This window comes from Passer domesticus, chromosome 10 (assembly GCF_036417665.1).
Source record: "Passer domesticus isolate bPasDom1 chromosome 10, bPasDom1.hap1, whole genome shotgun sequence".
Classification (NCBI taxonomy): domain Eukaryota; kingdom Metazoa; phylum Chordata; class Aves; order Passeriformes; family Passeridae; genus Passer; species Passer domesticus.
Window position 1 is genome coordinate 20,457,631 of NC_087483.1, and position 12,280 is coordinate 20,469,910.

A 12,280-nucleotide genomic window follows, 5' to 3' on the forward strand; every position below is an offset into this window, starting at 1 on the left:
TTAATTACAACCCATAAGCTAAATTGGAAAGAAAAAGCCCAAAAGCCAAATGCGAAGTCTTAAATCTGGAATTATTTACTTAATCTGGAACCAAGTTACACTTGGCTAAGATCTGTGAACAATGGAGATGAATATACCATGATGCAGTTAGAAAATATTTATGCCTCATAGTACTACAAAATTCTGTTGAAAATGTTCTGCTGAATGAAATTATTGCAGTTTGAAAAAATAGGTGGAAATCCACAGCACCTTAAGCTGGAGAACCAATTAGGTGTAAGATCCAAGAACCTCTCAAACTGGATTATGATTGATTTTCTACAGAAATTCCAAACATAACTCGGAGTTGACAATGGAAAACTAAAGTCCAAAGCAAGTTGAACACGTTGGATTTCACCCTGGACTGGGACTAGGACTTCCCTAGAGCCCTAGAAAGGTGCAGAATGGTGGAAATGGTACCATGTGGATTGCAAAGGACAGTCACCCACAGCAGATGACATCTGGCACAGCACTTCCTTGGATATCATCAGAAATACCCTTGGGAAGCCACCTGTGATCCCCCTGCTCATGCAGGAACCAAGTCAGTACTTGTCTGCCTCAGCTGTGGCATCCAAAGCCCCTGGTGGCAATTCCTGCTCCTTGTGTTCTTGTCCAACTAATAAGTGAGTCAGAGGGTGTAAATGGATATCCACCTCTCAATATGTATGCTGTGTGCCAGTTTAGGCTCATTAGCCAGTATGTAATTATGCCTGATTTCACATCACTCCTGAACTTGATCCATTAAGAAAACTTTTATTCTCTGAGACAGCAATAACTTGACCTTAAATGAACTGAATGTAAAATTGCCTAGTGATTGATTTTTCAATTCAATTATTTTTCCTTCAGAAGTTAAATTTAAATGTGGCACTTTACAGTCGACAGAATCTAGGTCAAATAGATGGGATATTAATAATAACTCATCCTGTGTGAAATCTAGGGTTATACTTAGCAGTAAATTCAGCTTATGGAATTCTCTGAAGACTGGATTTTATGTAAGCAGCCATCTCATGCAAGACAAAGGCAGAGGCCAGAATTTCCCAGACTTTTCAATACTGGCCCGGGACCCCTTCCTGCCTGGTATGCTTCCTTCCTCTCTACCAATACTGGGCACCAAGGGTATGGGAAGCAGAGGGTTTCTACATCAAGACTCTTTTTTGCCTTGTTTAATCAGCTTTCTTTCTATCCTCATAGAGATTGACTGAAGAAGACACTGCTATTCACCTTGCATAAAAATAACTGCAAATGAAGACATGTTCAACAAATGTTGTCCCCCTCAAATCCCAGAGGGAAGCAGGATCATGTGCTGGCCCAGCCAGAAGCCAGCTGAGTTAAAAGGTGTTGGACAGCATCCAACCCAGCTAAAACACCTCAAAAGGGAAAAATCCAAAACCTAGATCTATCAGGAATGAGAAATCAATTAAAATGTTGTATGAGCTGAAACAAAATAACAAAAATTTGTTATGTTATTTAATATGTTAAAAATATGTAATTTATTTGTGCATTGGCACTTGTCTGAAAGACACTAAAGACTTTAGTGGTGCTGGTCTTTCCTTACTGCAATGTACTTTCTGCAGATTGCTAGTAGATGATATCTAGGAATGCAGTGGCCATGCCACCTTGGTACCCTGCTGGCTGGGCTAGTTTTGCCCCCTTGCAGACAACAAGGGGGATAGCAAGATCCCACAGTGCCTGGCTGCCTGGGAAAAGTGAGGGCAGGCTTATTCCTTTGTATCAGGTGTCTAATTAACAGCCCTGGGGAACACTAATTCATCCAAGCTTCTGGTTGAGATGAAAAGAAGGAAGTGCCCTATGCAGTAAATTAATGTAGAAATGGAGAACTGGCCAAGTGATGGCCTACAGAAGTGGGCAGGTTGACTGTGACAGGTAGAAACAGCATTGAATATTTTTTGTTGGAAAAAACCCTGAAAATTTGGAGAGGGGGAGATAGAGAACAAAGATGAAGAGCTACATTTGCTTGGGGGAAAATTACTTCACAATCTACCAGGAAGAGAGGAAGGAAGTAAGAACTTTTAAAATGAAAACCTGCAATGAATGAGTGTGTTCTATCTGATGCCTTTCCAATTTGTTTTTTATCCTGTAGATCTCGTGGGAGTTCTAATGGCCAGTTGAAAAGCCTTTAAGGCCAGACACAAGAAGAATGACTTTTTCCAAGCTTGCTAATGAGGACTGTAAATCCAGGCGGACTTTGGAATAACTCCTAGAGAAACCAAAGGTAGGCTGGTGTCACCCACCACGTTGCAAACATCTGGAGCGTGTGGTTTGTATTCTGTTGCTGTAATGCAAAGTCTAGCTCAACAAAGAAAGCCATGAGGAAATCAGAAGTGTGGCCCCCTTACTACTGTGTCAGTTTGTTGGCAGCTAATGACACCCCCCCATACACCTCCCCACGCACACCCCCGAGTTCCCAAATCCTTCAGGAAGCGCGAGCCACGGTGCTGGTGAGCCTTCTGATGACACCTGGTGGCAAAATTGGAATAACACACCAGAAATGGAATCATATATGGGTGCTAGCCCTGTTACTGAAACTAAAGGGAAATTAAATCCATGGGGAACTAATGTGAACTAGAGGTTGGTGGAAAATAATATGCTAGGAATTAAATGGAGACGATTAATAACATTACTTTAAGAGGCAAACCCAGCTCTGATAAATGTATTACATATCTGTACAGAGCAGTCCTTAAGGAGGAGCCATAACCAGCTCTACGGGATCAGTTACTGCCTGCTTAAAAAGAACTGTAAACAGCAATAAGAGAGGATTAATTAGTTTAGTTCAGTGAAGTTGTCTCCTTGGATACCATTCAAGTGACTTCCATCATTGTTCATGTGAAGTAACCAGGAACATGAGCATCAGGGTAATAAATACCTGCATTCCAGATAAGTATTTTTCATGTGAATTTGATGTGGAATAATCTCTTTTCATTTTGAGTTTGCCTTGTAGCAGGCAGGGAGAAGGGGGTAAAGAAGGAGCCTGCACAGGGCAACTTTTCCCAGCATTGTCTAGAACCTGTCAAAAGTGGCCAGGGAAGAAGCCACAGGCACCTTCCATGAGCTGTGGGCAGGCTGTTTGAGGATGTTACATTTATGTCTTTTATTGCCAAGCTGGATCTGTGAGACTATTAAAGTGAAACACCAGGTACAAGCCTCAAGAAAGCCTTTTCACTGATGAAAGGGTTTAGTGCTCTTACTTTTGTTTCATTTCTCAAACATGCTCCTTCTACACCTTGCTGATAATTTACTGAGCAGACTGTCATTGCTGTCACAGTTCTTCAAAATACTCCAGATGTCTACCCTGTCCAACACAACTATCCCACTCACCCTAAAGGTTTCCATTATGTGGCTTTTAGCTGTTCTGTGTTGTGTGTTTATGTGCTATCCTGCCTTGGCTTTATGGAAACAGCCCTGAAATCACCAGAGGAGCTTCAGTTTAGCTTTTAGTTGCCATGTGATGTCTGCTGATGTATGGTGTGGATTGGGAGATGTGTGCATAGCACAGGAGGCTGTGACAACCCTGCTGTTCATATTTTCCTGCTCCTCTCCTGCTGTCTGACACGCAATGAAAGCACTGGGCTGCATTCAGCCTGCCATAGCTACTGCTGAGGGCACAACCAAATTGCCAGTTTGGGATTGCTCAGCCAATTGAACCCTCATTTTAAAAATGTAGTAACGTAGACTTCACAGAGAAGCAGTGAAATTAAATAGTTGGGTTTCTCTCTGTTTTAATTCTCTGAAAATTTCCTGGCTAGTCAATTATCTGGGGGCACCAGCCTTAATGATTTGTACATGATGACACGCATAGCTCCATTCTCGTATCAGAATGTCCTCATTTTCACTCTGTAATATCACAGTTAAAGGTCAGCAACTATTTCAGTATCAGGACTATAAACTAGAAAAGAAAGCAAGCAGGGAACTTCCAAAAGTTTCCATCCTCCCACAACCTCTCAAAAATTTCTTTATGTTGGGACAACATCCTCAACTTTAAAATCTTGTTTTGCGACTTTTTATCTCATTTTAATATTTTCCCATGGATGAGTAACATATCAGTCCTGCTTATGTGGAGTTTTTAATAATTATATTATTTAAATAGGTCAAACAAAAAAATTGTGAAGAAGAAATAAAATATTAATATCTTCACAATATGCAAGTGAGGTCTGTGTCCAAGCTCTAGCTATAAGCAAGAGTTAGTTATTTTTGCTAACAAGTAAGGAGAGGTAAATGAGAGCCCTTGTCTTGGCTTAGATAGCAGAGGGGGATATGCAGAGAGCTGTTTGCCCTTAGGGCTGAACTGGATCTTTACACCCCCTGAGGTGCTGCAGCCCCCCATTCATCCCTGCTGCTGCTGGGACAGGAGCTGCAAGAGCAGAGATTTGCACAGGATGGGTAAGGAAAGGGTGCAGCACTCATCAGCCCCCATGCAACATCTGCTCTATGCCAAGTCTCCAGCAGAGAATAATGAAATAACCTGTGCTAACTGAGGTTAGCACAAGAGGCAATGAGCTTAAATTCCAGGAAGATTTAAATGAGATGTTAGGGAAAAATTCTCATGGTTTGGGTGACTAAGCATTGGCATAGACTGTCAAGGCTTTGTTCTTAAAACCTACAACAGAGGAGATTTCACAATCCCTCAGCAAACTTTTGCCAAAAAATGACTCACTGCAGCGGAATGCGTTGACTGATACCTTGAGATCCCTCACCACTCTCGATTTTAATAATCTGTATAAACACAGTTCATTGATTTTCTGCTTTGTTCAATCATTTGACATCTAAGCCCCAGTAATTACATCAAACATCCTGTATCAGCTGCTCGATGGCTGCATTGCACAGTACTCAGATGCATTTTTACTAATTGGCTGCTTCTCTTTTATTATTTAATGTGTACTAAGTTTTAGTCTGACTCATAGAGAACACTTCAAGTACGAGAGCCAAGCAATAATTAAAGCTGTTAAAAATACATTACAGCAAAAAGTGGAAACCAAGAATGATGACTGGCGCATTTGCTGTTTTTTTCCCAGAAGCCCCCGGTGTGAAAGATTACATGGTATCAACAGCTCAAATAACAATGGGGGCTTGTGGCCTTCCTGTTAAATAAATGTATTTCCATCAAGAATTCACTATTTTTTTCTGGAAAATATTAGTAATTCAAGAGTTAATAGTAACTGTGAAGACCTTTCCCCAGACTAGCAGTCTGGCAGGACCACCAGCTTCTTACAGCCTTTCTGCTCCTTTTCCTGCCAGATACCTGGCAGCACAGAAATGATATCTACAGACAGTGACCATCAAGGACAGCTCTTGACTTAGAGGGACAGCTTGTTAACTGAAAATTCATATAAAACTGAAGTTGCACTGGTATGAAAAGTCATCTTTATTTTGTCTACAGGAAAGATGAAAACAGTTATCTGGCTCTTGTTGTGAAATGTGTCAGGAAAGCTGCTGGGGCTCAATTTTAAGGAACTCTGTCTCACTTTCCTGCTACCTCTAAATTAATAAAGACCCCAAGATGTCCCCATTGCTCATTCTGCAGCTGCTGGAAGGGTTTATCACAAATACATTTTTCAGCATCAGTCCCAGGTCTGTCTGATGGATAGGGAAACATAATTTGGGAAATAAATATTTACGATGCATAGTCACTTGGAATTTTTTTATTTATACATTGCTCAGTAGAGATGCCCATTAAACAGTAAAACCAAAACTGTGCTAGGTTTCAGCATTTATGATTCATCCACTATGGAAGACTTAAATCATCAGCCCATTAAATGGAATGATTCTGAACTAAATCATGAAGTCTTTTTAAGTGTCAGTCGTTCAAAGAAAATAAGTTTGTTACATTTTTTGCATTGAGCAAAAAGGTTGTCTTGAACACAGGACTTACTGTCCTTCAAATACCAACAGCAAAGCTTAGAATACCTGACACTGGAGGAGTAGCTACTGCAGCTGACATGTTTGTAGAGTGAACCATGGGTTTCAGCAGTGATTTCTACCCAGCTGTAAGGCCAAAAGGTTTCCAAAAGTCACAAGCTCTTTGCAAAAAGCAGTGTCTGTCACACATACTGTGAAAATTGTTGTGCTGGGCATAAGGAGTTGATTGAAAAACATCTTCTGCCTGGCACTTTACTTTTTTGAAACCCCAGGTGCATATTTTTAATGCAATTTAACCTTTAAGAGAAATAGTCATACCTGGCCACCAGAAACTAACGTTATTAATCTCTAGCTCTGCATCTCTCCTCTGAATGGGAAATGATTGCAGGTAAAATAGCTTCAGGTAGGAAGATGACTCTGTGTCACTGCAGCAAAGCATTTCATCCTCTCCTCCAAGGTCAAAAGATACTTCTTCAAATCTACTGACAGGAACCAACTTAATAGACAATAAATTTGTCTTAAATTAAATACAAAGAACATAAGAAAATGATAGTAAATAGTTTAGACAACTAATCATGCTTTCTTTCTTTTAATGTACAGTGTTGGGAAAGCAAACTTTCTGTGTGAGGCTGAAGCATCTGCTTTTCTGGGATAGGCTGAATTACTCCTCAATGTCCCCCACAGCATTTCTTACCAGTACTTTTCTTTCAAGTGGTCTGACTCAGCAATCAGGCCTTCACTGTCCTCATTATTGCTTGCACACAGAAAAGATGATCTTGTCCCAGAAAACCTACAGCTGAGGCAAATGACAAATAAATTGATTTAAGGAACTACTTTGGGGGCTCTGGAGGGAAATGAACTGGACAGAAGAATAGAGGATAATAGATAATAATAGAAATGGCACTTCATGTAACTACGCTATCACAATCTCATCTTTCTTCCAGAAAGACCTGCCTGGTTTTGCCTATCCAGCTTTTGGGATTATCATCCTAAAATAGGAAAGTTTAACAGTCTATTGTGTCCTTTTCTGAAGCGAAGGTTTGGAATGAGGCATGGAGACATGAAGAAGAGGTAATGAACTCTCTTTAAAGAGCAAGAGGAAATCGAGCTGCAGGTAGTCTTGGCTTTAAACATGACTGGCAGAAAACCAACCCAGAACTCAAACCATTCTCTGTGCTTCAGTAGTCCAGGGAAAGTACCTGTTTCCCACTAGGATACTCATACTTTATTTACCTTCTTATGTGGAGGTCTATTTCTGTTTTCTTGGAATTAAATACAGCTGAATTTCAGGTCTTTCAGAGTTAATCCAGCTGCAAGTAACAAAAGGGAAATTAAAAATTCTGAGAAAAAATGTCACATGACTATGTTGGAAAGGTAGCAAATGCTTGATTTAAACAAAGATGCAGTCATAAGAAAGATCTCTCTCTCAAGTGGCTAGAGGTTTGTGGGACTGACATGACCTCTGAAAGTCAATCTGTCAGCTGCTGGTGCCTCTTGTGAAGGACTCGACCCACCCTGTTCAGTCCGACAGCAAGACTTTCATGTTTGCCATTGCTGTAGACAATACCCAAGTCAGCCTTTCACACCTGTACTACCTCAGTGACAATTCTTGCAGTGTTCAAAGACTGAACGACGAGGTGGTTATACATTGATATTCCTCATCTGAACCTCTTAGAATGCTCATATTTCCATCTAAGCTTTTGCAGTCCTGTTCCACTCCTTTGCTTATTGTAAGCCACAAGTTTGCACCTCGATGAAACTTTCTATGGCATTCCTTGCTCTCCATGAGAATCTGGGGAGGAAACTGCCACTTGTGAAGTCCAAAGGTAATGAGAGCTGCTTCTGGCAGCAACAGGCTGGGCTAAGAGCAGCAGGCAGAAATCGATGCTGGGTGCTTGTTAGCTCCAGCAACTTAGGAGAGGTGCCTATTCTTGTTCTGCCAAGTGCAAATGAACACACATTCCCTTTAAAATGCTTGATGCTTAATTGAAATTTAAGACTAAGAGAAGCCCAGCTCACAATCCTTTTTTTACCTCATTTTTCTCTCTCTTTGATACTTGAAAAAGACCCTTTAATTTCTCTCTTGCATTTGACAAGAAAAAACTTGTTTTATGGAAATGTAGAATATGATAGTGGCAGACCTGCACCACATTAAACACTGTGGATTTTTGTTTCAAAGTTTTGAAAAAAATTAAGTTCATGGAGAGTTTTGAGGGATGTTTTACCCTGAACTGGTTTTACCTGCAAACAAATTTGAAAGCAAAGCCCAGGAAGTATGTGGAGTTTATTGGCAAAAGAGTATTTCAGTAGAAAACATGAAATGAAATACTATTTTTTTCATTTTGATGCATTTGATTCCACAGAAAACTATTAATGAGTTGTAAATGCCAGCACTTTTGTTAAAATGTAACATAGGAAATAATGTAATAATTAAGTACAGAAACTAATTTTGGTCTCTGATATTTTATACTTAAGACTCTTCTGGCAGTTGAAGGTGATATATGTATAATATGGTTCCTGATGAAACACTGCTCACTTATAAAGTAAACTGCAGTGCTACATTTTTCAAATTACCATAAACATAATTACCTCCTGCTAAAAATCCAAGTGATAATTCATAGCATCATTATTTTCAGTAAAGACTGTAATTTCTTTCAAAATGTGATTAGTTCCTTCCTAAATTATAAAAGTCAAGCCAAAAATGTATGTTAGATTGGCAAACATATAGAAATTTTATTCTGTGTGCTCCATGCCAGAGTGTACACGAAACCTTCACCTTTTAAAGTAAATCAAAGAAAACTTTAAATCCTGCCTGGGCTGGTAGGGAGCTGTGAAGAAGGAGAGGGATCCAGTCAAGCGAGAAGGGGATGATGTGTTTGTCCATATGAGAAGATTTTAACAGTGTGCATAAAACTCATTGGCCAGCAGAGGTGTCTCTGCTTCCTTCTGCAGCAGCCAAGTTTCCAGTTCTCCAGAAAGCCCATGAATGTTTGTGGTTGTTCTTTCCCAACAGAGGGAGCAGAATTTCACTCCTTGTAAATTAGTCCTGTTGAGGTGCTTTCTCTTCTCCATGACAGGGATGGTACTTACCTCCAAAGGCTTTTGGTCAACATACCATTCTTCATTTTCTTGTGTCTTTCTGCCCCGAATACAAAACAGAGAAGAGGATAGTCATCAGATTCTAGATAACACATCTTCAAATCTAAGTTAGACTGAGCTTTGATTTTAAATAGTAGAAGCTGATTTAAGGATGTTCAACAGTTGGTGGTGCATGCAGCAAAGACAGCCCTATGTATTTATGCACATTGAATGTCAATATGGTATTTGCTTTTTTTTATTCAGCTCAATTTGCTTCTAATTTTTTTCTTCCTTTACATAATTTCTTTTTTTAATCCTCACTGGTTGCTAAGTAACTGTAGCAGTATTGCTGCAGATGTGCAATAGGCATATCTGATTACTGTGGTGGTCTTTCTTTTCAGGGAAAAGAAGTCTTTCAGTAAAATAAGAACAATAATGAAAGTAATGATAGCCTGATAAAAGATAAAAGTTTTTTCTTATTCCAAATTTTTGCAGCTATTCATACATTGTGTCAGTCAATGGTAGAAAGTATTTGGGAGGAGAGCATTTTTCTTAAAGGGATCAATCACCACAGAACTACCTCTCCTAGAGATTTATACTGCATCGAATATGACATAAGGCAGTCTTGTCATAGGCTGCACCTGTGGTGGGACTTTCTTCATAGCACACTCATGCTAAAACAAGGTAGGCCAGAAGCTGCAAGATCATGGGCTCGCATTTTTGGCAGCTTCTGTAAATATTTCTGTGTAGATCATGAGTCTTATCGCTGACCAAGTTCCAGTACTTCTGCCCATGGAGGCTGGCAGTTTCTCTTTGCTTTTGTCAGTACAGCACTCCACTTTACCCAAAGTTTTATGGAGATGTAATGCAGGTGACTCTCATGACAAAGTGAAATCTCTCAGCTCATTTTCATGGCTGTTCACAGTTACTATTCATGTGTCACAGGTGTCCTTTCTGAATTCATCTCCCTGAGCACTGCAGCCCCCCTTGGGCTCTTGGTAGCCAGGAATCTGCACAGCAAGCAAGGCCCTGCCTCTTCCCTGTCACAGGCAGACAGGGGGCCATGATGTTGTTTACTGTCTCTGTCATCTGTTGCTCCTCTGTGTAAGAGAACTGTGTGTGAAGTGCAAGAGTTAAAATCCTAATTGAACACTAGCTTGGGAGGAAAATAGCAGAATGCCTATGTGACAGTGAATGATCGCTCTACTGATAGATTTCATTTTAGCATTTACTAATTTGGGTGTGTTTGACGTTGTATCTGCAGCAGGATGTTAGTGTAGATTTTTAGCAGCAATTATACATGGATATATTGTCCTCTTACTGTAGGAAGAACAGAAGAATTTTAATTGTTGACATTATTCAAAACTAATAAATGGCATTTTGAAGATGCGGATATCATAGTAATTCTTAACTTTTTGTAGCTGGGTTAGGATGGTTCCATTTCTTTTGTCTTTTTGTATTCAGTTTAATCAAATGTGTCCATTAAGTGTAGGATGCGGCATTTGAATTCTTTTAGGCAGTGCTTGCAGGAGATTGATTTTTGCCTGTGTTTGCAGAGAGTGAAGGAGTTTGCCCGTGTAATCTCCAAAAAGGTCAAATCTTGACTTAATAAATGTATAATTCAGGAACATAAACCTCATTCTTTAGGACATCACATTAATATTTATTGGGGTCTGAATACTACAAAGACCTGCTAATTAGCTACAGAATCTTTTGTGTGTTGGTTAAACTGGCTCAAGAGGGATTAAAATTGCTTCCATTATGATAAATCTGCTAAGCAGTGGACGCATATTCCCATTAATTCCTATGGTTCAGACTAGTGTGTAGGTACATCTTTCTGCCATGACTAATAGTGGTTATGACATTTTTAATAAATTCAGTGAAGAATATTCACTGGAAGAACTAAGAGGAATAATTTGCTATTGCTGATAGTAGAGTAAGAAGCAGGCAGCAGCCGGGAAGCCCAGCAGGAGCTACCCAGCTGCATCTGGAAGAGACACTGATTGTCCCAATCCATGCAGAGCAGGAAAGGAGCAAAGACCAGAAAGCAGGGCTAGGACTTGCTTAAGGGAAATGACCCAGATATGCCAGCAGAGCACTAACAGGCTGAGTTTTAAAAGTATGGAAAAATAAAGATGGCCACTGTATTGAGAGAGTGAGACAAAAGCAACTCTGAAACTGAAGCAGGGAGAAGAGGGTACTGTCCAAGCAAAGGGCTGCTGTGCACAGCTATAGTTGCAGTACTGCCTAGGTGAGGGAGAATATGTCTGTATTTTGGGTACAAACACCACCAGGCTGAGCTGAGCCTGTAACTCCACAAGACTCAGTCTGGATCTGGCCCAGAATAAGTACAGCTATATTTGCATAGTGCCAGCCCTAATCAAATATGTCTTGCTTCTGGTCTTTGTTCAGCTGTTTTTCAAATACCTTTGATTACAAAGTTGTGGGTTGGAAAAGATAAGATTAGATAAAGCAACCAGTGATTTCAGTATTTTTCTAAAGTGGGAAAGAGAATGTATGCAGTGTAACAGTTGAAAAAATCTTGGTGCCCTGCTAAAAAATTCCTGGAATGAGTAGGCTTAAGAAACACTTGCAACTAAAGGCTCATGCCTTATGTTAAGGGAAGAAGCCACAGAGTCAAAACTGAACTGAAAAAATAAGTGGGCAGGAAGACCTAAAAAAGAATCATATTGCTCAGAGGACACTAAGCAGAATCACAAAAATCACTTTTTTCCCCTAAGAAATGTGGCAGCTGCTGTTCACAGGCATGTAGAGCCATGCGGGGATAAGAGTATGTTCTGTCAGCCCAGGATCCTACAGCTGAAACTGCATCTTAACATTACAAGTGGTGATGCAGACCAAGGTGGGAGGATACTGAGGAGGCAGGCTTATGTCTCATGGGGAGGCTGAAGTGGAGAAAGGGAAGTAAGCACTATATATGTTTGAGGAAATTTAAGAGAATGCACACAAATGTACCTGTAGTTGACCAGTTTAAACCTTGGAGGCCCTTTCTGGATGAGCCAGTAAGAGATAAATATTGATGGAACTTGTCTGACCTTGAATCAACAAAAACTTTGTCTTCACAGAGCACATGGCATCTGGAAACAGAGTGATTCAGCTGAAGAACTTTACACCTCTGTGCAGCATCATCAACATTGTGTTAACTCTGGAGAGATGATGACATTTAAAAAGATACTTGGATGCAGCTGTGGGAATTTCAACTCCTGTAATTTTGTTTGTTGTTTTTTTGGTTTTTTTTCCTTCTGACAGGTTTTATTCTAAAGCAGAAAAA